This window comes from Petromyzon marinus, chromosome 3 (assembly GCF_048934315.1).
Source record: "Petromyzon marinus isolate PM22_M1 ecotype Great Lakes invasive population chromosome 3, UKy_Petmar_22M1.pri1.0, whole genome shotgun sequence".
In the NCBI taxonomy this organism is placed as follows: domain Eukaryota; kingdom Metazoa; phylum Chordata; class Hyperoartia; order Petromyzontiformes; family Petromyzontidae; genus Petromyzon; species Petromyzon marinus.
In genome coordinates this window covers 4269139-4291620 of record NC_133669.1, presented here as the reverse complement: position 1 = coordinate 4291620, position 22482 = coordinate 4269139, and the positions used below count along the sequence as shown (strand labels likewise).

Sequence of the window (22482 nt, the reverse complement as noted above, 5' to 3'; positions counted from 1 at the left end):
TCATCACCACACTGCACGGTCGGTGTGGGCTTGGTGAAGGCCGTACGTCATCACCACACTGCATAGTCAGTGTGGGTTTGGTGAAAGCCGTACGTCATCACCACACTGCACGGTCGGTGTGGGCTTGGTGAAGGCCGTACGTCATCACCACACTGCATAGTCAGTGTGGGTTTGGTGAAAGCCGTACGTCATCACCACACTGCACGGTCGGTGTGGGCTTAGTGAAAGCCGTACGTCATCACCACACTGCATAGTCAGTGTGGGTTTGGTGAAAGCCGTACGTCATAACCTCACTGCACGGTCGGTGTGGGTTTGGTGAAGGCCGTACGTCATCACCACACTGCATAGTGAGTGTGGGTTTGGTGAAGGCCGGCCGGCACATAATGCAGTACAACAATTGATTGTTTTGCACTGTACTCCTACTAACAAAGCAGCCACGCAGTATTATCCGGTGGAGAAACGGTGACCTTCCCCTTCCGCAAAGTCGACGGTTTCGTATTTAAATCCGTGCGCCCCGAGATAAATCCTCCTTAGCTCCCCCCCCCCCCCCCCCCAATCCCATCCACCTCCCAATCCTTCTGTCGCAGTTTGTCAGGAGTGCTTATTCCGCAATCGTGAACACATTTACAAATTATTCAGACCATGAATGGGCCACACCGTCTCATGGCAGCTAACCAACCTAACAGCGTAAGAGCCCAAAACGCCGCACTCACACAATAGCTGGTATACCCATTAGACATTCCGTAGGGCAATTTAGATGATTACAATCGCCCATATATTTCCCGACGCTCACTCGCGTTTCGATGCAAGCATTTATTGAAGCGTCCTTGTTGAGCACGCTCGCTACCTATGGGCTGGTAATAGCGAAGCGTTCGTTAACCACCCGTTTCCACATGTCCCAGTGATTAAAAAAAAAACATTGTTAAATGCTGTGTTGCGGCTGGAGGCGAGTCTGACCGGGTGGCGCTGCGGTTACGGCAGTTTTTTTTTTTGACTCGCGGTCAACGTGTTCTGAGTTCACATTTCGAGCACAGGGTCGAGCGAATTGGTCGACTCGGCCTTAATCGATCTTCGGAGGGATGATACAAACCAAAAACTAATTCCACATCTGTGTCCGGTGAGCAGTGGTCGTCCCTATGGATAGACTGCCCCCCCCCCCCCCGCCGTGAGAAGGAGACGTCGCCACTACTGGCTGCGATTCGTTAACTGCGAAGTGAGTCTCCTTCGTCTGACTCACTTGTTGTGTATCTGCTCTGAAGAAGGGTCATTGCTCGACACATTTGGCCACAGATATATTGTTCTGCTCAAGTGCAAATCATTGTTAACGCCAGCACTCGACGGTGCATCAATGTTAAGATGCGGTTTGACCTGCTCTCTTGTACACCACTCCAAGCAGTCAACTTTTATTCGTAGCTCAATGGATGTCCCCGGCCTGTATGTCCGTTATTCACGAACGCCACCCTCTCTCTTCGCCTCTTGCTTGAATTCAACACATTCGTCAATAACACTTCTCTAAATATATTGTATATATAATATACGACGTTCAAGGCAACGATCCTTCTTCACGGGCATTATCCCTTCTTTTCACAGCAAGCACAGAGAGGCTGGCCTCTCTCTATGATGAGCTCTAAAGCAGGACCACTGCCCAAAACGTCGCATTTTAAAGGAAACCGTATTAATATTATTATTGATGTTTCCAGTTGTATTTGTTCGTTTTGTTATTCACGCTCGTGCACCAATGTCCAACGCGGGCCATCGCCAAACATCTCCTGGCTCTACTTCGTGCGCCTCCTATGGCGCGGCGTTCGTCGTTGTTAGGTGTGGCGCAACCCATCCTGCCTGTCCCAACACACCCCCCACCCACCTACCCTACCCACCAGCTACCCCCCACTCCACACACCTCCCACCACTACCTCCAGTAGCAAACAGCAGCAGCGGTAAGGGGGTGGGCGACGTCACGCGCTGAGAGGGGGTGGCTACAATCAGCACCACGGTCAGCGCCCCAGTAGCGACTGGGAGAGCGTGTGCTTCGCTCCGCTCCAAACTCTCTCTCTCGTCGTCTCTCTCTCTCTCAGCACCACGGTCAGCGACTCAGTAGCGACTGGGAGAGCGTGTGCTTCGCTCCGCTCCAAACTCCCACCCTCTCTTCTTTTCTCCTCTCTCTCTCAACTGACTCGTTCCCTCTCTCTCTCTCTAATCCCCAAGGGTAGAGTTAACGCTAAACCGGGGGGAGGGGGGGGGCACCATCATCATCATACAACAACAGCGGCACGATCATCACATTCAGCAGCAGCAGCCCAACGAGCACCTCCTTCATTCGCAAAGAAATATTCAACTGTGAGTACAAAAAACAAAGTCTGTCGCTCTACACTGTTATAATAATTACTCGTTCTGCTTTCAGGGTTATTCTTCCGTCGAATATCAACCGATGATAGTTTCGATACTTGCTTGCACCCCGTCCGCCCGCCTGTGCCGCAGTGTAAAGAGCGATGATTGTGTGGTATCCGCAGGAGCGTTACGCACGGTGCAACTTAATAACGCGCCAAAGGGGAGCACGCGATGTTATGTAATTGACGGTCAGGCGCAGCCGAACGATTTCTGCGTGGTTTTTTTTTTGTTCACATCTCTAGGAAGGGCACGACATTACTGGATTTTTTGGGGGGAAAGGAAAACTCCTTTGTTCTTAGGGCGTTTAAAAATTATACGTGTATAAATTAATATTAATTAAAATCACAATGGGGCCCGTCGCTCTCGACTTAAGTGAGCACTTGGCGAAGCTCAGCGTAAAGCGATTGGATTAACATTACCCGCACGTGTGCGCGTGTGTGTGCGTGTCACTGCGCAGTGTCCTTGGGCGTGCGTGCGCGCGCGCGCGCGTGCGGGTGTGTGTGTGTGGAGAGCGGTAGTGTAGCGGTAAGCGCGTTGTGCCAAGAACTGGGTTACCCGAGTTCGATTCCTGCTCACGGCCAACACCAGTGACGATTATTTGAACCGGTCCTGGGTCTCCCCTAGGTCGTCTCAGCCTCAAATGAGCACCTGGTGCAGTGTGTAAACATTGCGACTAGGGATACAAAGGCGGCCGGGCGTTGTGTTGGCCATCCACCCCCTCGTGTGCCGTGCCGGCCTTTATAGGTGCTCGCTAACAGCACTTGCCCCTACAGTCTGGTAAAGGCGATACGGGGGAGGGTCTTTGTCTTGTCTTTGTGCGTGTGGATGTGGGGGGGGGGGGGGGTGCGGGTGTGTGCGTGTGTGATTGTTTCGAATATGCTGATCGTTGCAGTTTTTTTGTAGATCCCGTTGAAAGAAAAAGCAACAACTCTCGAACCAATGCAATCAAAACATATCTTAAGATGCATGGGAAATCTTAGCTATATATATTTTAAAAAAATCGTACTCTAAATATACAAAAATCACGGAATTTGCAAAAATATATGCGCTAAAAATTAAATATACAATACCACCCCCAGTCAATTCACACAAACATTGTGTGTTAGTAGATGAACGTATTGCTCGTGGTCAAGCGACTGCTGGATGATTGGACGAAGGTCTTCCCTTCTCATTTTATAAATGGGGGTTGATTGACCTTCATTACCTTGGCCAATGCGGATTGGTGAAAGGGGAGCGGGGGGCGAGTGAAAGGTGGGGGGCGGGGGGAAGTGGGGGTCGGAGCGGCGGGGGCAGAACCGGTTCACATATCACTCCCCACTTTGGTTAATCGTGGCCAGGAATCGATTTGATGGCGCGGTTCGCTACCCACTGCCCTACTCGCTCCTCCACTCCGTGGTTTGCTATTCAAGCAAAGTTGATGACATCGTCTCTTTTGGGGCGAACGGGTGAAGTGCCTCCCGTCTGAACGTGAATATTGGGGCGGCAAGCATCAGCTGCGGTAGGTCCCACTGCAGGTGTCGAGAATCCCACTACTTGCGATGGCAAAGAGCAAACACTCTCCAGATGACAACCACGGGTGACTTTACAAGTCACGCTGTGGAATTAAAAGGAAATTCGTGCGCAATAGAATGCGTGACAAAAAAACCCCACTACGTAACTAATCAAACGTTCTCATAAATGTTGTAAATATGTAAACATTTTCCATGATCAAAAACCAAACGAACCACAACAGCGGCACAGTTAGTACCTGAGTCATGTATGGTGCAGAAAGGCAGTTTTTGTTTTACGTTTGGTGAGAGAGATATTGCCAAACCGTTGATCGTTTCCACCAATTCTGCATTATTTTTCTGCCAAGACTTGCGATGATAATCGCCCTTCTGCAAACAGACGAATTAATTGTTATACCCTTGAAATCCTGTGGAGTGCCCCCACCAACATAGATTTGGCATGTGTTGTTGTTCTGCCTAAATTATTCAAATGCCACGCAGTCGCGATAGAGAGTTCAGTCAAATAGAAACAATGCGACATTAAACTTTTTAGATTGAAGCATGCCATAACCAAAGTTGAACCCCGATTCGAAACGCGTGCCGCGTTGACGTGGCGCTCACCGCGACTGGCCTGCACCTCGTCACGAGTGCACACAACATCGATGCGTGGACATTGTCACGGCGGAGACAATATTGACGAGCGGAGATGATGGCCATTGCACGGATCTCAACCGAAGGTTTCCGTTCGTTATGGGGTCCTCGTAAGCCAACGATTTGCACGTCGGTACTCATCACTTCCAGCACCTTTTGTGAACCATTTGGTGCGCTGCTTTGTGAAGAAGGGCCCTTGGTAGAAACGTCGCCTATTAGTTTAGATGTAAATGCAACATGCACTGGTTTTAGATGGAGGCTCATGGAAAGGGATATATGATTTTCGATAGTAATAAGGGTTAAGGATATCGCACAAGTAATTAGGTTGGAGATTTAATTAGGAATATAACAATTAATTGATTCACTAATTGAAATTGATTCTTACAATCAGATAAATGCATCAAATCGTGCATGGCAAAATCAATTATTTCCAATTAATATGTTTATGGCTGGAGCGCTAGCAAACAGCACAATAGATAATGCGCTGCACTTTAAACCCAACTGCACCTGAGTTCGTACCCCGGCCAGAGCTAACACGAGTGGCGAGTGATATCCAAACTAGTCATGAATATCCTTGGACTCCTTTACCAACGTGTAATGACCAGCATGGTGAAATATGGTCGAACCACCCCCAGGTGGGGGGAGGGGGAAGTATTTGTCCAGCAGTGTAACGGCAAACGGATTGCAATTAAGATATAGAAGCAAGCTTACATTTTTCGTATTATTTGCATCTTTTGTGCCACCATTGATTCCACCAACACCATGACAGTCCAATCAGAAGGGACATTTGAATCGAACCGTGACCCCAAATCTTGACAATTGTATCGAATTGTGCGGAGGGGTGCCAATATTTACATCCCTCTTGAGTATAAATAACAGCCGTATTTGTTTAGCAATCCTGCATGCTGCTGATGAGATCCAAAATCTCGAAACTTCTCCAGTTTGCTTGCTCAAACACATGCTGCCGGCTGATATCTGTCTAGGAGACCATTAGGTCAGTGCAGTGAAAATATGTATGGGGTTTTTTGTTAAAAATGGGAAAATAAAAAAAGAGGTTCGTTCATTTGCTTATTTATTTTTTTCAACCAGAATGTTCCACAACGGTGAATATCGAATTTTATTATTCCGTTTTTTTTGCTGCACTCACATGGCCCCTGTAATGTAGAGGCAATGCTCTCACCAATAGCAACTTGGCGAAGCAGCAGTTTTTATTGAACAGGTCCGACTGCTGATGAAAACCAAAAAAGGTCGAAACCAGTCCAGAGTTGGTCCGATTCAACAAATGCTGATAAATAGCTGCCAAAACCCGCACGGTGCCGGGGGAGGCTTTCATCCAGCCGTGTATTGACAGAGGCCTGTGAATGTGCTGGACATGTACTTTTTGGTGCTGGACATAGAGATATGCGGAGGCAGACGGCGGCCTGTTGTGGGCATGGGTGAAAGCTTACAGTATGCGGAGCCGGTGGTGGATCGATGAGCGCACCGCGTTACGAACCAGATCACCTCAGTTCGATTCTCAGCCATCGCTGACATCAGCGGCGAAGAAAATCTGAACCGATCCTCGACTCCGCCTGCGCGAAAACCCGCGCTGGTGAAACGCGGTGAAGCGTGTTGAGGTATGGTGTAACGGAAAGTAAAAAAAAATAATCCCTACACGACCGACACGGTCATGGGGGAGGCCTTCATCCAGCAGTGGACCCACAAACGGCACTGTCCCATTCGTACTGTGTTGATATTTATTAATTCATACCGGAGGAATCCGACGAGCTATAAAGCTCTTTCCCCCCCCCCCCACCCCCCACACACATGTTCAGTCGACACGACGGCCACAACTCGAGACGTTGCCACGGCTAAAGCGGGGGCCGGCTGCGCCCGAGCCACGCAGAACCGAGAGGAGGAGGAGGGGGGGGGGCGGCGAGGCGGTGACCAATCTGCTCAGACATTCGTCACCGCTTCGCCCTCCTAGGCGCTTCCCTCCTCCTGCACGATAATCACTGCAGCAGCGGCCTGGCGGCTTGGAGGTGGGGGGCGGAGCGGGGGGGGGGGAGCGCAGGTGGGGGGAAGGAGGGCGTGGGAGTGGGGGTGCTGGTGGGCGCCACACAGAGGCAAGGGGGGGGGGGGGGGGGCCCTGGGTTGCCGCATGCGCGGACCCTGGGATGGCTGGAGCGCGTGCGCGCGCGCCCGAGGCGTGCGTGCAATGCGGCGTGGCGCTCGTTCTTACGACGAAATCAGCCGCTCCCGATCGGCAGTCCACCACGGTCTTTTCCACTCACTCACTCTCTCTCACTCTCTCTTTTTTTTACGATCAGAGGAAACAAGAAGATGCTCGGTGTAGTCGGGACTTTGCTTCGTTCATCATTTCGGTTTTTTTCAATGTTTTGCTTTATGTGCCCCCCTCCTTGTTTAAATGAAAGATTTCACGAAAAATTTCACGCTCTGCTCTCCTCCTTCTTACCCCTTCCCTCTCTCTCTACCCCCTCTCTCCTTACTCTATGTCTATGTTCCCCCTGTTTTCTATGTAATGTTGCTCTCACTCTCTCTCTCTCACCCTCTCTCACCCTCTCTCTCACCCTCTCTCACCCCTATCCCTCACTCTCCCACTCACTCTCTCACTCTCTCTCACCCTCTCACTCTCCCACTCACCCTCTCACTCTCTCTCACCCTCTCTAATCTCTCTCTCACTCTCTGTCACTCTCTCTCTCTCACCCTCTCACTCTCTCACTCTCTCACTCTCTCACTCTCTCTCACCCTCTCACTCTTCCACTCACTCTCTCTCTCTCTCACCCTCTCTCACTCTCTCTCACCCTCTCTCACTCACCCTCTTTCACCCTCTCTCACTCTCTCTCACCCTCTCACTCTCTCTCACTCTCTCTCTCTCTCACCCTCTCACTCTCCCACTCTCTCTCTCTCACCCTCTCTCTCCCTCTCTCACCCTCTCTCACTCTCTCTCACCCTTTCACTCTCCCACTCACTCTCTCACTTTCTCTCTCACCCTCTCACTCTCTCTCACCCTCTCACTCTCTGTCACTCTCTCTCTCTCTCTCACCCTCTCTCACCTTCCCTCTCCCTCTCTCACCCTCTCTCACTCTCTCTCACCCTCTCTCACCCTCTCTCTCTCTCCCTCTCTCACCCTCTCTCACCCTCTCTCACCCTCTCTCTCCCTCTCTCACCCTCTCTCACTCTCTCTCTGTTTTGTGTATTCCTCGCGTCGACCCGCAACGGCCGCCGCGGGGTTTTGCGTTCGCGTGATGACGGTGAGCAACGAATGTTGTCGCGGAGGTCGCGGGAAAAAACAAAAACCGTCGACTTTGAATGCTTCCGAAAGTGAAATCTTGGGAAATATTTGTGACAAGGAAAAAAAGGAACCGCATTTGATTTAGGCGCTTCCCTTTATTGTTTTGTTTCGACAAGGGGAGGGGGAGGGGGGAGGCGGTGGGGGTACGTCACGTATATGACTATCCTCCACGGAATTTCACCGATAATTACCGAGTCGAACTCGCATCCTTATACATGACTAATGTGCACACGGTCCGCATGTCGATAAGCCCCTTAACTTAAATGCCCGAGCAGCGTTTAAGCCGGGATGATTTGTTATCGTTTTGTGCATTGCTGCAACTTTCAGGAGCTCGCCGGGCTTGAGCAGCGATGTCTCGACACGCGCGACGCTCCGAGCGTTCCTTGGCATGCCCTGAGCTGGGCATGACATAATGATGAACTCACACAGAACAACACGGATGCCATTGGCAGTTTGCAAACTCCCAGGACAAACGTAAGGCAATCTACGTAGAATTATTATACCTGCTGGAAATGCCAATGGATTAAAGTTCCAAATGAAGATAGAAAAAAAAAAGATTGTTTACTTAAATGTTAACCCGAGTGTGCTATGATTGACATTTCAAAAAGGAAATGTCCATTCGGATGTGTCACAGAGCAATGCAGTCCTCCATGTAAGTGAACAGCCCCAAGAATTGGACATCATAGAGCAACCGTATACCTCTGTTATCGCTTCCCAGTGACCGCTGTTCCACATCGTAGGGGTCATTACTTTCCCAGCCACTCCGCCACTGAGATTGTAAATGTGCTTTGCGTGAGTCAAAGTCGTACCTTTCAATTTACCAGAGCTGGACTTTAGCCAAATTGGGTGGAGAAGCACAATTTACGTGCGCAGTTATTTCTGACCGAGCTGAGACCAGCAACTTGCTGCACTTGAGGAACCCGGCATCACTGGAACCCAGGATGTCAGTGATGCCACCTCAGGGCTCAGCAAGACCTCTGAGCCACCTGGCTACCTCCAAATGTCGACGCATTTAAACACTTTAAAGCAGCAAAACCCAAGGGACCGGGTTTGACTTTCTGAGACTCCACAGCTGTGTTGTGGCCGGTTCAATGCTGCTCAGTTGAAAGTTATTCGTTAAAAGCCCACTGGGTGATCGACAGATACGGGCTCATCTGGTCATTAATTCATTGCTACTTTGCATTCCATTTGTGCAATATTGATGAATGGTTCCACGCTGCTTGTAACGGGGCTTTTCCTATAGTACTGCCAACCTCCAAAGATTTTCCAGTAAAAAAAAACAATTGCCAAATTAGAAAAAAATACCTCCCAAATTGTTTACTTTGGAGAAAAAAAGACGACGACATAGCAACATCGCCCCCTAACGTCGAGACAATATCAGCGCGTGAACCACAGCCCCGTCGCGCCAGCCAAGCCGCGTGCTGGACGGACGGCGAAAATGCGAAATAATAAATACAGTAAATCTTACTTAGCGTTTAAAGCTGCTGAAAAAAAGAAATATTGGTCTGGCAGGCCAATCCTCTGAAGGATCTGAGCCTTACTTCCTTGTATTCTTTGGATATTAAACTGAGCCTTGTGTGTAAACTTATTTATTATTCTTTTAAGGCATTTAATGATTCTTATGCCCTGGAAAATTGCACGTAAGGCACTTAATGGTAACTGTAACTACAGTAAGAGAGACATTAAAGACGCCCTATCCGGTTGCCCTGCTTATTTTCGCTGTGGTCGTTCTCCGTTTGCATTTGATTGCGCGATGATGATGATTTATATATATTTATCATACATTAATAACTCTCTGCCCAGTGCATCCCCCGAATGGACGGTACTCGCGCAAGTTGAATGGTTTCCATTGTACTCGATGAAGCATACTTGGACCTCGCATAAATAACACTTCAGAGGCGCCAGAGAGCCAGGCAGGTATATTAAAGAGGCATGGGTGTACAGGTGCTCGATAGCCGCCACATCACTTGCCCGGGCACGTGCCCAGGGGTCCACGGGACTCTATGAGTAATCCGTGTCTGCGTTATGTATGCATACGACCCGTTTGGCCTTCATTTAGCACGCACGTGGCAATTTTAACGGACTGCCGTATTTATGTATTTCATTTTCAATATTTTATGTATCTATTCCTCCACCCGTACGGCCCTAATTAGACCAAGTATACGGATACTGTATGTGTTAATGTGTGAGTGCTAATGCGCGCGCGCGTGTGTGTATGTATGCGGCGGCGCTATGGAGAGAAGATAGTGTAGCGCGCTGCGCTACGAACCCGGCTACCCGAGTTCGATTCCCGCTCACGGCCAACATCGGTGACGATTATTTGAACCGTTTCCCCTAGATCGACTCGGCCTCAAATGAGTGCAGTGTGTAAACATCGCCATAGGCGATCGTCACACTCAAGCGACGAGACATGCTTGAGCCGCCCGCTCACTCTCCTTCGACGTTCCCACGTGGTGCCTCTTATGTGTTCTTTGATCCACGTGTACCTCTTCGTGTGTGTGTCTCTCTCATTGGGATTCCCCCCCCACCCACCACCTTCCTCCCATCAAATATGCGCGCCGCCTTTGCAATCAGTACACTTGTTGCGAACTGAACTGACGTGCGTTTTAATTAAGGCCCAGTCCCAGGAACTGGAGCATCTGAGCTCGAAGTTTGCAGACAAGGAAGAATACAACACGTGCATGGGGTCCATTCATAAACCCTAGGCCAGTTTGAAATACCTTAACCAAGGCCGTAATTATAATATATTAGGGGGGGCACACAGCCCCCCCCCCCAATATTGAGATTTGCTCAAAATGTCTCCCCCAATATATTGCTATAAAATAGATTTCTGTTAATATGATTGTGGTTATGGTTGTACTTTATTAATCCCTAATCTCTGCCATTACAGACAATGAAACGAGAAAAGGTAAAAAAAAAGAAAAAAAAACAGCAATGTAATACAATACACTATTAGACATTATTGTAATAAATAAATAAAAAGTCCATCCTATGTGTAAGGCAGTAAATTAGTTTTCAAAATTATTATTTTTTCTGGGGTGGGGGGGGGGAGGGACCCCCAGACCCCCTGTAAGATTTGGTCCCCCACCCCCAATGTTGACTCCATGGCTACGGCCTTGACCTGAGCCCAGAACGGCAATGACCTCTGCCCCCCCCCCCACCCCGACTTCCACAAACTAAATCCACGCCCCACTCCGCCTGCCCTGATGAGTCCGCTGTGCCTGTACCCTCGATGTCGCTGGTAAACACCGTCCAGAACGTCAGAATGCTGCGCAGCGTGTGATGTGAGAGAGTCTGCGGAGTAAAAACATTGCTCTTATATTAAAATAAAACTGATGCGTGTGATGTAACAAAAAATAAACGTGTCCACCCTGTGACTACGCTCATCGCTACGAGCTCAAAAGGAACCCTAATGCATTATTACGTAGCAGAGTTGACCGTAAAGTGTCGATTAGCGTTCATAATATAGTTTTTTTTTAGGGTTAGATCACGTAAATATCCATGTTGCATATCGATGTGATGACGCCACTTGTGAGCCCTTCACAGGCGATGTGATGACGCCATTCGTGAGCTCTTCACAAGTGGTGTGATGACGTCACGCGTGAACCCTTCACAGGTGATGTGATGACGTCCCTTGTGAGCTCTATTTCAGGAATGAAACGGGAGGGTTTTTCTACAAATATGACTGTCCGCCTGATGAAGCTATTTATAATAACCGGCGAAACGTCGTACTCAGATTGTAAATGTTGTGGATTTGCTCTCCAACACACCGGTGCTGCTGTACTAGTGACGAATTGGCGTGTTCTGTTTAAGTGACAACCCTTACTAATTGGCTGTGTCGAATGGTGGCGGGTGTAACAACACATTTATATTTACGCGATCTAACCCAAAAACAACCTATATTATGGATGATATTGGTCGCGAAAGCCTTACTACGTGTTAAACTCTCTTAACGATCGGGAACACACGCGCACACACACAAACTATATAGTGGCTTCCAAAAACGCCACGTCGCTTAAAATGTGTCGACCTTAAGGGATTTCACTACGAAAGACATCAAAAAACCCCCTAATAAATCTCAATGTCTCCTCATTAATTTTCCGAGGCCTCCAACCGCACGTCACCCCCCGTTATGGGGGTTTTACAGTATTGTGTGTAGCGGGGAGCGGTGGTGTAGCGGTTAGCGCTACGCTGCACTACGAACCTGGCCACCCGGGTTCGATTCCCGCTCGCGCCCAACGCCAGCGGTGACGATTATCTCAACCGGTCCTGGGCCTCTCCTAGGTCGACTCAGCCTCAAATGAGTACCTGGTGCGGTGTGTGTAGTAAACATCGCCGCTAGGGAGACGAAGGCGGCCAGGCGCGGTGTGTTGGCATCCCACCCCCTCGTGTGCCGTGCCGGCCTTCATAGGTGGTGCAACTCGCTTTCAGCACTCGCCCCGACAGTCTGTCACAGGCAGCACGTGGGCTGGGGGGAGGTGTCTTTGCGTCGTGAATGTAATGCGTGTGGCGGCTCGAGTAAAAAAAGTAATCGCGAAATGGAAGTGGCCGCGTGGGCGTCGGAGGAGGAAGGATGGAGAACCACAAAGCGGACGACGCATCCGTAAAGTGGATTGAGCAATCTTTATTTATTGCTTGCGCTTTGCGGGGCATGGCAAAGATGTGAGCGCGTTAAACATCGCGTAAGACTGTGAACGCCTTACCCGAGCTGGGCGGAGCAGTGGGACAGTGGTTTTGGGCACCGTGCTAAGAACCCGGAGACCTGAGTTTGATTAACACTGTAAGTGAAATATTATTTGTATACATTTTTTATGGCTTTGTATTTGCTTCATTGATAGACTTTATTTGATTTGATTCGCTTTTGTCGTTTTACGTTGGCCCAGGTCACTCTTGCATTTGTGACTATTCCGGTCTCTTTAAGTTCTCACCGCCTGCTTAAACAAAACTTGGAACTTGAATCCACTGCTGGATGAGGCCCCCACCCCATAACTTCCCCCCCCCACCCCTTCATGCCGTGTCCATCACAGGGCTACTAGTAATTAGCTATGTTTCGTTTTAAAGCTTTCCTGACTGCAGGGATTCATATTCTTTGTTCTTTCGCGAAAATGACGTAGAAGGGAAATAATGAAATAATAAAAACAAAACAATAACATTCTCACGACGTTTCGATTGCAACACAAGCGATCATAATCAGGTGCGAAAACCCACAGCAAGAATTGTATTTATTTATTGCCCTTCTACGTGACTTTACCGAAAGAACCAAGAATATCATGAGCTATGCGCTGTGCAGCGGCAGCATCATCAGCCGTGGTTTATCGACTGCGCTTCCCAAGCCGCCGGACAGACGGTTGAGGGTAGGAGTGCACTGCGGTGGTGGATCTTGATGGAGTGCTGCCCTCTGCTGACCACGTTGGACCACGGGCCCTGCATCGACCCCATAGCAACCTGGCATGCATAGTTGCCGTGCCTCATCTCGGCTCAACGCGACTCCGCTTCCACGGGCCGATGAGACATTGGCGCATTCCGGTTTATTTGGCCAAAAGGCACTTGTGTAATGTCTAACATAGAATTACTGTGATGAGAATAATGTGTATTAAGTGCAGGCATGATCTGAAATGTGCAAGGCTAGAGTCACAGAAGAGGGGATTGGGATTGTAAGGAATGTTGTCTTGAGATGTTGGTGGTTATGACAGGGTCAAGGTGAAAAGCCACCGGGAATTCTTATTTTATTTACGATGTCATTTTGTTATTTTTTATTATTTGTATTATTATTACCTGGGAGCAGGCGAAACATCTCCGGAACTGCCTGTGTGGCGAGGATAGGGCATTTGTCATTCGAAGCGGCTCACGAGAGAGATAATCAGGGGGACAAAGACAGATTCCCCCTACAGCCATACAGAGAATGTTGGCACTTGTATTGTTAGCGAGCACCAATTAAAGCCTGAATGGTGAAATGACAGTGTGGCCAGCACCTGGCCCGACCGCCTTTGTCTCCCCGGTGCCGATGTTTTTACTCACCGCACCAGGTACTCATTTGAGGCTGAGTCAACCTAGGGGAGGCCCAGGACCGGTTCAGATAATCGTCACCGGTGTGAGCGGGAATCGAACTCGGCTCTCCCGTTTCGCAAACACAAAGATCCCCCGTATAGCCTGAACAGACTGTCGGGGCAAGTGCTGTTAGCGAGCACCTATGAAGGCCGGCACGGCACACGAGGGGGTGGGTGGCCAACACCACGCCCGGCCGCCTTTGTCTCCCCAGTGGTGATGTTTACACACCGAACTCGGGTCGCCGGGTTTTGCAGCGGAGCGTGCTAACCGCTGCACTACCGCACAAGCGCACACACGAACGCACATTTTCGCTCATTCGAACAATATGGGCCGGGTGGCAATGGCTCACAGGGCTTGGCGCCCCTCCGACCGATTCACCAATTTCCAGTCACACGCAGCCCAATGCCCCTAAGGGCCGACTCGGCGAGAGGGTGCAAGGGTCCCCCACCAGCAGACCACGTGCTGGAGCGACGCGATCGGTGAACCCGTGACCTTAGACCCCCCCCCCCACTTCGGTCAACCACGTGACTCCACCGTTGGCAACCCTTGTACTCTCTCGTTTTAGAATTATTACTTTTTTGCTTTACATTATGAAAACAAAATGATGAAGAATGGTCGCACCCCCCCCCACCACCACCACGAATGATTCGGTCCCGTAAATAATGAGGTTACGTGCAGCCTACGACTCCAATGCACGTACAGGCACGCTGGCACACAGCGGAATGTTGTTACACTTTATATATACACATTTTATTAAAACAGACATGTACAGCTATATCATGGGACCTTTTTTGTGCCAGTATCATGTTCACTGCAAGTATGCGTGTTTAATGCAGACGTGATTTCTTGCAAAAAAATATCAATTTGGTGTTTGAACATCTTAACACCTTTTTTATTGCCAGAAAAGGGTAAGACCTATTCTTATTTTTCAGAAACGTACAGTTTTAAAAATTATTATTGCCAATCTTTGCACACACACACACAAAGACAAAGATCCCCCGTATAGCCTTAACACACTGTTGGGGCAAGTGCTGTCAGCGAGCACCTATGAAGGCCGGCACTGTGGCACACGAGGGGGTGGGTGGCCAGCACCACACCCGGCCGCCTTTGTCTCCCGCGTGATAAATGTTTACACACCGTATTAGGTATTCATTTGAGGCTGATTCGAGTATGCGCACACAGACACACCACCACAGCGGCATGCACGTCGCTCGTGGTTCGCTTGGAGGTGGTGGCGTTGGGGAGGGGGTTTAGTTTTCCCGAAAGCTTGCGAGGCGTTCTCACACGGGCCGTTGGATGGACAAATGAACCGACGAACGTAAATATTCCCCGGAGGTAAAAGGAGCTCATCAACTCCGTTTAAAGTATGTATCGTACCAACCGTGGGGGTTTTCCCCCTCCACATTTTAGAATCAACGTGCGTTTAGATTATTCGGCTGCTGTACATTTCCACACGGTAAGCCACTTCGTTGGGCTATCATTTTGTGGTCAGGTCGCCTCTGAAAGAAAAATATCAATGTAGCTCAGTGGGCCTTACCTGGTAAAACAGTTGAATGTGCACACGTGTGCTGTTGGCACGGCAGGGGGTACAGCTTGGTGCATCTACCAGTCATCTCAGTCTGCCAACCCATAGCACCTGGATCTGTCCCGAGAACTCCCGTCAGCGAGCCTTCGACACTTCACGTGGCCTCAAAGTGCACCTGGTCTGGCACAGGCGCCGATGTGGCGTCGCCGTCACTTAGTGGCGAATGGTGGCTGTGTTGGTATCGGTGTGTGTGTGTGTGCTTGGGGATGGCACTCATCTGTGTCAGCCTTCCTGAGCCATTGCTATAAATTCTACATTCCTATTTTGGGGGACTAATCGAACAACGAATATCGATTCGCTACAAAGTGCAATTGTATTTCGTTGATCTGCTCACGAATGAACTCGCTGGGTAAACACCCCCCCCCCCCCACCACAATTTTGGATTTGAACTTCTGAACTGTGGGTCCGGGCGCATCAGTCGCTCCACCAACTCGCCGTGAAGCCGGTTATTGAAGAGTAACTTTCGCATCAAAGGCAACAACAACAAGAATAACAAGAAAGTGTCTGTCGGCTCAATTGAACGTGGGGGCAGCATTCATCCCAGTGGGTGGGCTCTGTCGAATAACAACAGCCCTCTGTTTATTGAGAATAGCCCGACTCGGTCTCCATTCTTCCGTTTAGCGAGGATCAGGATTCTTGTCGGGGAGGGGGGGGGGGTGTTTGTTGAATTGCTTCGTGTGAGTGGGGTCGTCTTGTTTGATTGCGTAGTGGGTGTAAGTCGGAGTGCAGAGGGGACCACCTCCGCGGCGCATGCGCACGTAGGAGGTGGACTTAATGTGGAACAATTGTACCGAGTGGCTGTGACAGATCACAACCCCTCCCCCACCCAACCCGCAATGGATCCCGATTTCGTCAGATCTTGGAAGCCAAGCAGGCATTTTGAGGCTGGAAAGTGTTCGGATGGGTTGACCACCGTGTGTCGTAGGTTGCTGCTGCTGCTGTGGGGCTGCGTTGTCAAGTGAGGGCGGTGTAGCAAAACCCACTGCTGACCCCCAGTACTGTGCCAGCGTGATGAAGTATGGTCAAGTAACGAGAGGTCGATGTTAGCCACGGGAAGGAATCAACCCCACGTGGCTGGGATCATAGCGCAGTGTCCAAACCACTGTTCCACCACAAAGGTGGCCGGTATAGCCTGAATGGGCAAGTGTTGTTTGCGAGCAGCTATGAAGGCCGTCACGGCACACAGAGTGTAGGTGGCCAGCACCACGCCCAGTCAGTCGACTCTTTCTCCCCAGTGCTGCCTGTTTACACACCGCATCAGGTACTCATTTCAGGCTGAGTCGACTTAGGAGATGCCCAGGAAGGGGACAGATATTCGCCACTGTTATTGGTCGTGAGCAGGAGTCGAACTCGGACGGCCGAGTTCGTAGCGCGCTACCACTACCCTGTTATTGGTCGTGAGTGGGCATCGAACTCGGGTCGTCGGGTTCGTAGCGCGGCGCGCTACCACTTCCCTGTTATTGGTCGTGAGTGGGAATCGAACTCGGGTCGCTGGGTACGTAGCGCAGCGCGCAATCACTAACCTGTTATTGGTCGTGAGCCTAGACAATGCACACGCTCGCTCGCTCACTTTGGGTGTTTCGCTTTCATTAAGAGCTGTCGCAAATGAGGTTGCGCACAAATGTGCAGATGATGGTGTTTTCTTTACGGCTGGGAGGGAGATTCCGTCCTCATGTTGTCATTGCTCTGGGCTCATAAATAATGCAGTGGTCGCTGGGGCTGTTTTGCAATCTGCCACCAGCAGCTTCTCCCCTTTGAATTTGATCATTTCGCAAAGTATTCTGTTTTTGTCCACGACCACTATATGTGAGGAGATACTCGTGAAACATGAGCCGCCTCTGGTTACTTCATCATTTCAGGGTTTTTAGAACTAAAGTAACGCAATCTCTCGTACAGAACTGAAGCCTAAGGTCAAAAGGTCACGTTCTCACACCTCGCCATTTCAACGTCAACACTTCGCAGGCCTGCTGTTACGCCAGCGGTTGTTGCTCGCGCTCTGTGCAATGAGAGCTGGATTGACCGTGATGCTTAAGCAAGTCTGACTCTGCTGATGACCACACTGAGTGTCGAAACCGATCCAGCGTTTTGCTTCGTATTAAACCAATTCTCCTGGACCAAAAAAATTAACGTAGAGATGAATCGCTCCCAGAATGCCGTGCGGCCGATGAGAATGCGCGAAAGGGATGGTGGTGAGCGTGTAGGCTTATTTACCAAGAGACGTACGATGGCTACTGAAAATAATCCACATTTGTAGTTGTTGGCAGCCCTTCGTCAATCCACTGCTGGATGAACCGCTGACCCGAGCCACGTCCGTGGCTTATGAGAGATTTCACCCCCACACACTTGGCCACGCTGCTCCGTGTGAGGGTTGCTGGGGGTTGCCCGGACCGGTTCGCAAATCGCTCTTCACCGAATATCAGCCGTCGCCTGGAATGAACGTCTGGTCTCAGCAGGTTCACCGTTCATCCACTGTGCTATCCGCCGTGTCACCACTCCACCCAAACTGATGTACGTATACTATTTGAATGTCAGTTTATTAGGAAGCCACTGTAGCTATGGCACTTCAAATTCAGACTGAAAATTATTTCTTTAAAACGGCGTTTTGCGTTCAGTTTGTTGCCCTTCCCCCCGCACCTCCGATTCGGCACGGTTGGCTGCGTACGGTGCGAAAGAAGTTGAACATACACACGAACAGGGTTGATCTGTGTCGGTCAAGTTTATTTTGTCTTTACCCAGGTGAGAGGTCCAGAGAGCAGGATGGTCTCATGAGCAACAGCGACCTGGGTAAAGTAACGGAAGGTAACACTACGCAACAGTAACGCGATTACACATTGAAAACAGAGTAGCGATGTGTACGTAGGTTGCCAACCGTGCATATTGAAGGTGCCGGGGAAGGAGAACAACACAAATGGGACGAACGGTATTTACGTTTTGACAGTCTAATTCCAAGCAACGCGTTGCTTTGAAATAGTTGCTCGCTGAAACGTAGCCAGCAATAGGATGAGCCCTGGTTACTTATGCAGTTTGTAATGGGATAAGATAAAAAAACAGGTTAGGCGGGTCCATTTAATAACCAAAATGAAACAAATACTCCTCTCGATGCATATATCCGAGTAGACAAAAAACCCAGCACACCGTGGGCTGATTTTGATTTGACTGCGCCTAATCGGCAGAGAGGGTGAGCGAATGCAGTACGCGTTACAAGTTGAAATTATGCTTTTGTATTTTATCATTATTATTTATATCGTTAGGCGTGCGCCTTGACCCTGCTTCAGGCCTGAACCAGATTTAGATAATCCTGCGAAGCCGTTGCGTCACAGTGTGATTACAGCTCGGCACGGCAAAGAGCCAGTGGGGAAATAAAAAAAAAACACCCGTACCACGCACTTCCCGTGCTGGCTCGGGACGGTATGTGTCAGTGAAAAATGGGCAAAGAGTGAAGTTTTTTCCTCCCTGGTTCTCACTCACCTCTGCACGCATCCCGTCTGCCTAGCTTCCTCTTATTCACTTTTATTAAGAGCCTTAAACTGGAGTGAATGGCGGGCGTTAATATTTAATTGAGGGATCCTTTTGAACGTTATATATTTTTTAAAGGAAATGTTTAATTCCCTTTCAAGTTTTTTTTTTTTAAAGCGGCTTATGCCGCTCGTCACGGTTGTGGTGTTCGTGATACGAGAACTGTCTTGTAGAAATTCACATTAAAGGAGTTTATGTGGACGTGCTAGATTCGTTTGGGATAGCAAACAATAATAATCCACAGCTGTCAATCTATGTCCCCTCCACCCCCTATTGCCGTGTCTGTCGTGGGGATTGTTCAAGCATACTTCACCAATCCGGTCATTGTGAGTTACTGAAGGGGAGTAGAGGCCCTGTACCAGTTCAGATATGTATGAGTGTGTGCGCGTGGTGAGAGTGGTGGCGCAGTGCTTAGCACACTGCAGGACCAACCAACTCCGGTTTTCCCGAGTTCAATTCCCGGTCATGGCTAACATCAGTGGTAAGTGGCATGCCGATTCTAAATCGTTGAGAGAAAAACCCGGAGGACCCCGAGAAAAATCCACGCGACGACGGGGGAAAGAAACGCAGACTCCAAATATACAGCAGGCGTCAAGGGTCGGGATCGAACCTACGATCTCCTACATAGCAGGCAAGGGAGTTAACATCTCGCCACCGCGGCGCTCCCTTGTCATTAGTTCCATGCGGTGGCTGGCTCTGAACTTGGCTCTTTTGCGACGTTAGTACCTCGTGTGGTGGCGTGGGCAACATCAGCAGTGGAGAGGCAAAGGCAAATGCTTTACGCGCCAGGCCTCTACCACTTCACGTGCCATGCCGCCCCTTAAAATGTCCGCTCGCTAAAAGCCCTCCTTTGCCGGCGTGTGCGTGTCCTCGTACTGCACTGCATCTTCGTGCTTTCGCCATTGTGTGGCACATGCAGCCCATTGTTTGAAACACTCCCAAGGCCGTGTGCCTGCTCCCGCGCGCTCGTGTCGCTATCGCTTCCACCCACGCCACCGTCACACGCACGACACCGCGGACGGCAGTAAATAGCGTGAAATTGCACCTTACAGAAAAGAACATTACGTTTCGAAAGGCAGATGTCTTTATCTGCGCCTTGGGCACAACTGAAAGTTTTTTTTTAAGTTACTAACCACTCGACGGATGCAGCCTGGGCCATTGGGAACCTGAACTTTGCGCGTCGCAGCCACTGACGTGTGGGAGGTGGGACATTTTACAGCGGAGAAAGCTTCCTCCACGGCACTTGAACTCTCCATCATAGCTACCACACGTGACTCGTATGCTGCAGCAGCAGCAGCAGCAACAACAATAACAACAAAATAGCCGCTGCCATGCATCACTACGCGGTGCCTCATGTCACCAAGCCACGGTGGCAGGCTAGGTGCACTTTGAGGACACGTGAAGTGCCGGCGGCTCGCTGCCAGGAGGTCACGGGGAGGGCCCCAGGAGTTCCTGAGTTCACGGACCAGGCTCATGCATCAACTGTGCTTCCTACCATGCCAACCCGCCGCTTTGTATCCGCCTGATGCACTGCCTCCCACTGTTGATGGAGGGCAGCCGCCGATAGCTACTCAGTAGCGTCGCTCATGAGCCTCCTTCCTCGGCGGATGATCCTGGTCACTGGTAAGTCTGCTCGGCTCCAGGTGTGTGTATGCTCATCGGAGCTACTCCTGAACCAATGACCCACGCCGTCTCTTCTCTCGCCCGTGTTGAGCGTTTGCTAGGCTGCTTGGTCAGCGTTATGAGTGGAGCCAGTGTCGAATTGGCCCGCGTGCTACACGCCGAACATTATGTCCCTACTCCTTGCCCAATCATCACCATCCACGATCATTTCAATGTTGGATGAAGGCCTCTCACGATCCTGTGTTGTATTAATCCACCGGGCGCCTATCCCATCGAGATCCATCTCTTTGGCTCCTCGCGCTATATTTACTTACTTTCAATTTCATGGTGTCAGCGCACCCCGGAATTATTATTTTTAAATCCCAGAACACCCCCCCCCCACCCACCCCACCTTATCTGGAATCTCTGAACTCGCATCGACACTGATGCGTGGAATCGAGTCTGTGGGACTCTCAGACGGGTCTCTGTGCGGGGCGGTTGCTGTGCGGACCGGTCGCCTGACTTTGGAGCACAGTAAAGCCACGTAGATAGGTTCAACAAATGAATAAAACAAACAAAATACTTAACGACGTTTCGATCGCAACACAAGCGATCGTCGTTCACCTGATGACGATCGCTTGTGTTTCGATCGAAACGTCTATTTGATTATTTTTTTGAACCTATCCACGTGACTTTACTGAACGACCCAAAGAAGAGGAATTCCTGCAGTCACGAAAGCTTAAAGTCGAGATGTCGAGGAGACGAACGATTGTGACGTCAGCTCTCTCTTTCAATTTTTTTGTTAAGGAATCAATTTTAGCAGCTGTGTGTGTGTGTGTTATTTTAATTGCTTCTCTGCGGGATTGTGGGTGCTGATTTGTTTTGCACAGAAATGTTTATTAGGTCCACATAATGAATCGGATCTCTCCAATAAACGTAAGCGTTTTCTCGAACCGACAGTTGTTTCTGTTTCACAGCCACTCTCATCTGCACGCTTGGATTTCACGGTGTTCCCACCGATAGATCGATAAATGGAGGAGTTGGATGTTGGCCAATCGGATACCCTCACCGTTACGTCTGGCATTTCCGCAAGAATTGTATTTTGTCTCTAACATTGCCTCGTCTCAATTTTAGCGACCGATTTATCCTCCACCATGCAACCCAAACTATACGTGGGCGCGTATCGTAAACCACTGTTAGTCTGCGCTCTAGCAACGAAGGAGGAGAGACAGCAAAAACGACACGAACTCTCTCCCTCTCGCTCCTAAAGCCCTCTCGTCGTGGCCAGCAGCAGACCTCAACAATGACGTTTAGCTTCCGAACACCGTTGCCCTCTTATATCTTACGTAGATGTACATAGCGCCTGATTCCAAGTCACTTCACAACAATTGTGAAAGTGTACACACGACGCTCTTGGTGGAGATAATAAAGAGAAGTGGTCATTATTGAAAGCGGTGATGTAGTTTTGGTCACGGGTAGGAGAACAGGTGGGAGTGGTTAAGGAGGGGGAGGGGTAGTGATATGGGTAGTGATAGGGGTTCGGGTAGTGATAGGGGTATTGAGCGGGGTAGTGATTGGGGTAGGGGTAGTGATATGTGTAGTGTTAAGGGTTGGGGTAGTGATAGGGGTATTGATAGGAGTTGGGGTAGTGATAGGGGTTGGGGTAGTGATAGGGGTTAGGATAGTGATAGGGCTATCGATAGGGGTAGTGATTGGGGTTGGGGTAGTGATAGGGGTAGTGATAGGGGTTGGGGTAGTGATAGGGGTAGTGATAGGGGTTGGGATAGTCATAGGGGTATTGATATGGGTAGTGATTTGGGTAGGGGTAGTGATATGGGTAGTGTTAGGGGTTGGGATGGTGATAGGGGTATCGAAAGGGGTAGTGGTTGGGGTAGTGGTAGGGGTAGTGA

At 49.8% G+C, this 22482-nt stretch overlaps 1 protein-coding gene across 1 annotated transcript in view; it reads left to right on the top strand.

The window, feature by feature from the left end:
• Window positions 1–1991: 1991 nt before the first annotated feature.
• The window catches only part of LOC116952091 (synaptotagmin-2), a 305791-nt gene continuing 285300 nt past the window's right edge, over window positions 1992–22482 (top strand). Inside the window, exon 1 of the mRNA XM_032971142.2 lies at window positions 1992–2337. The gene's annotated coding sequence lies outside the window, so the exon portion shown is untranslated. The remainder of the gene's footprint in view (window positions 2338–22482) is intronic.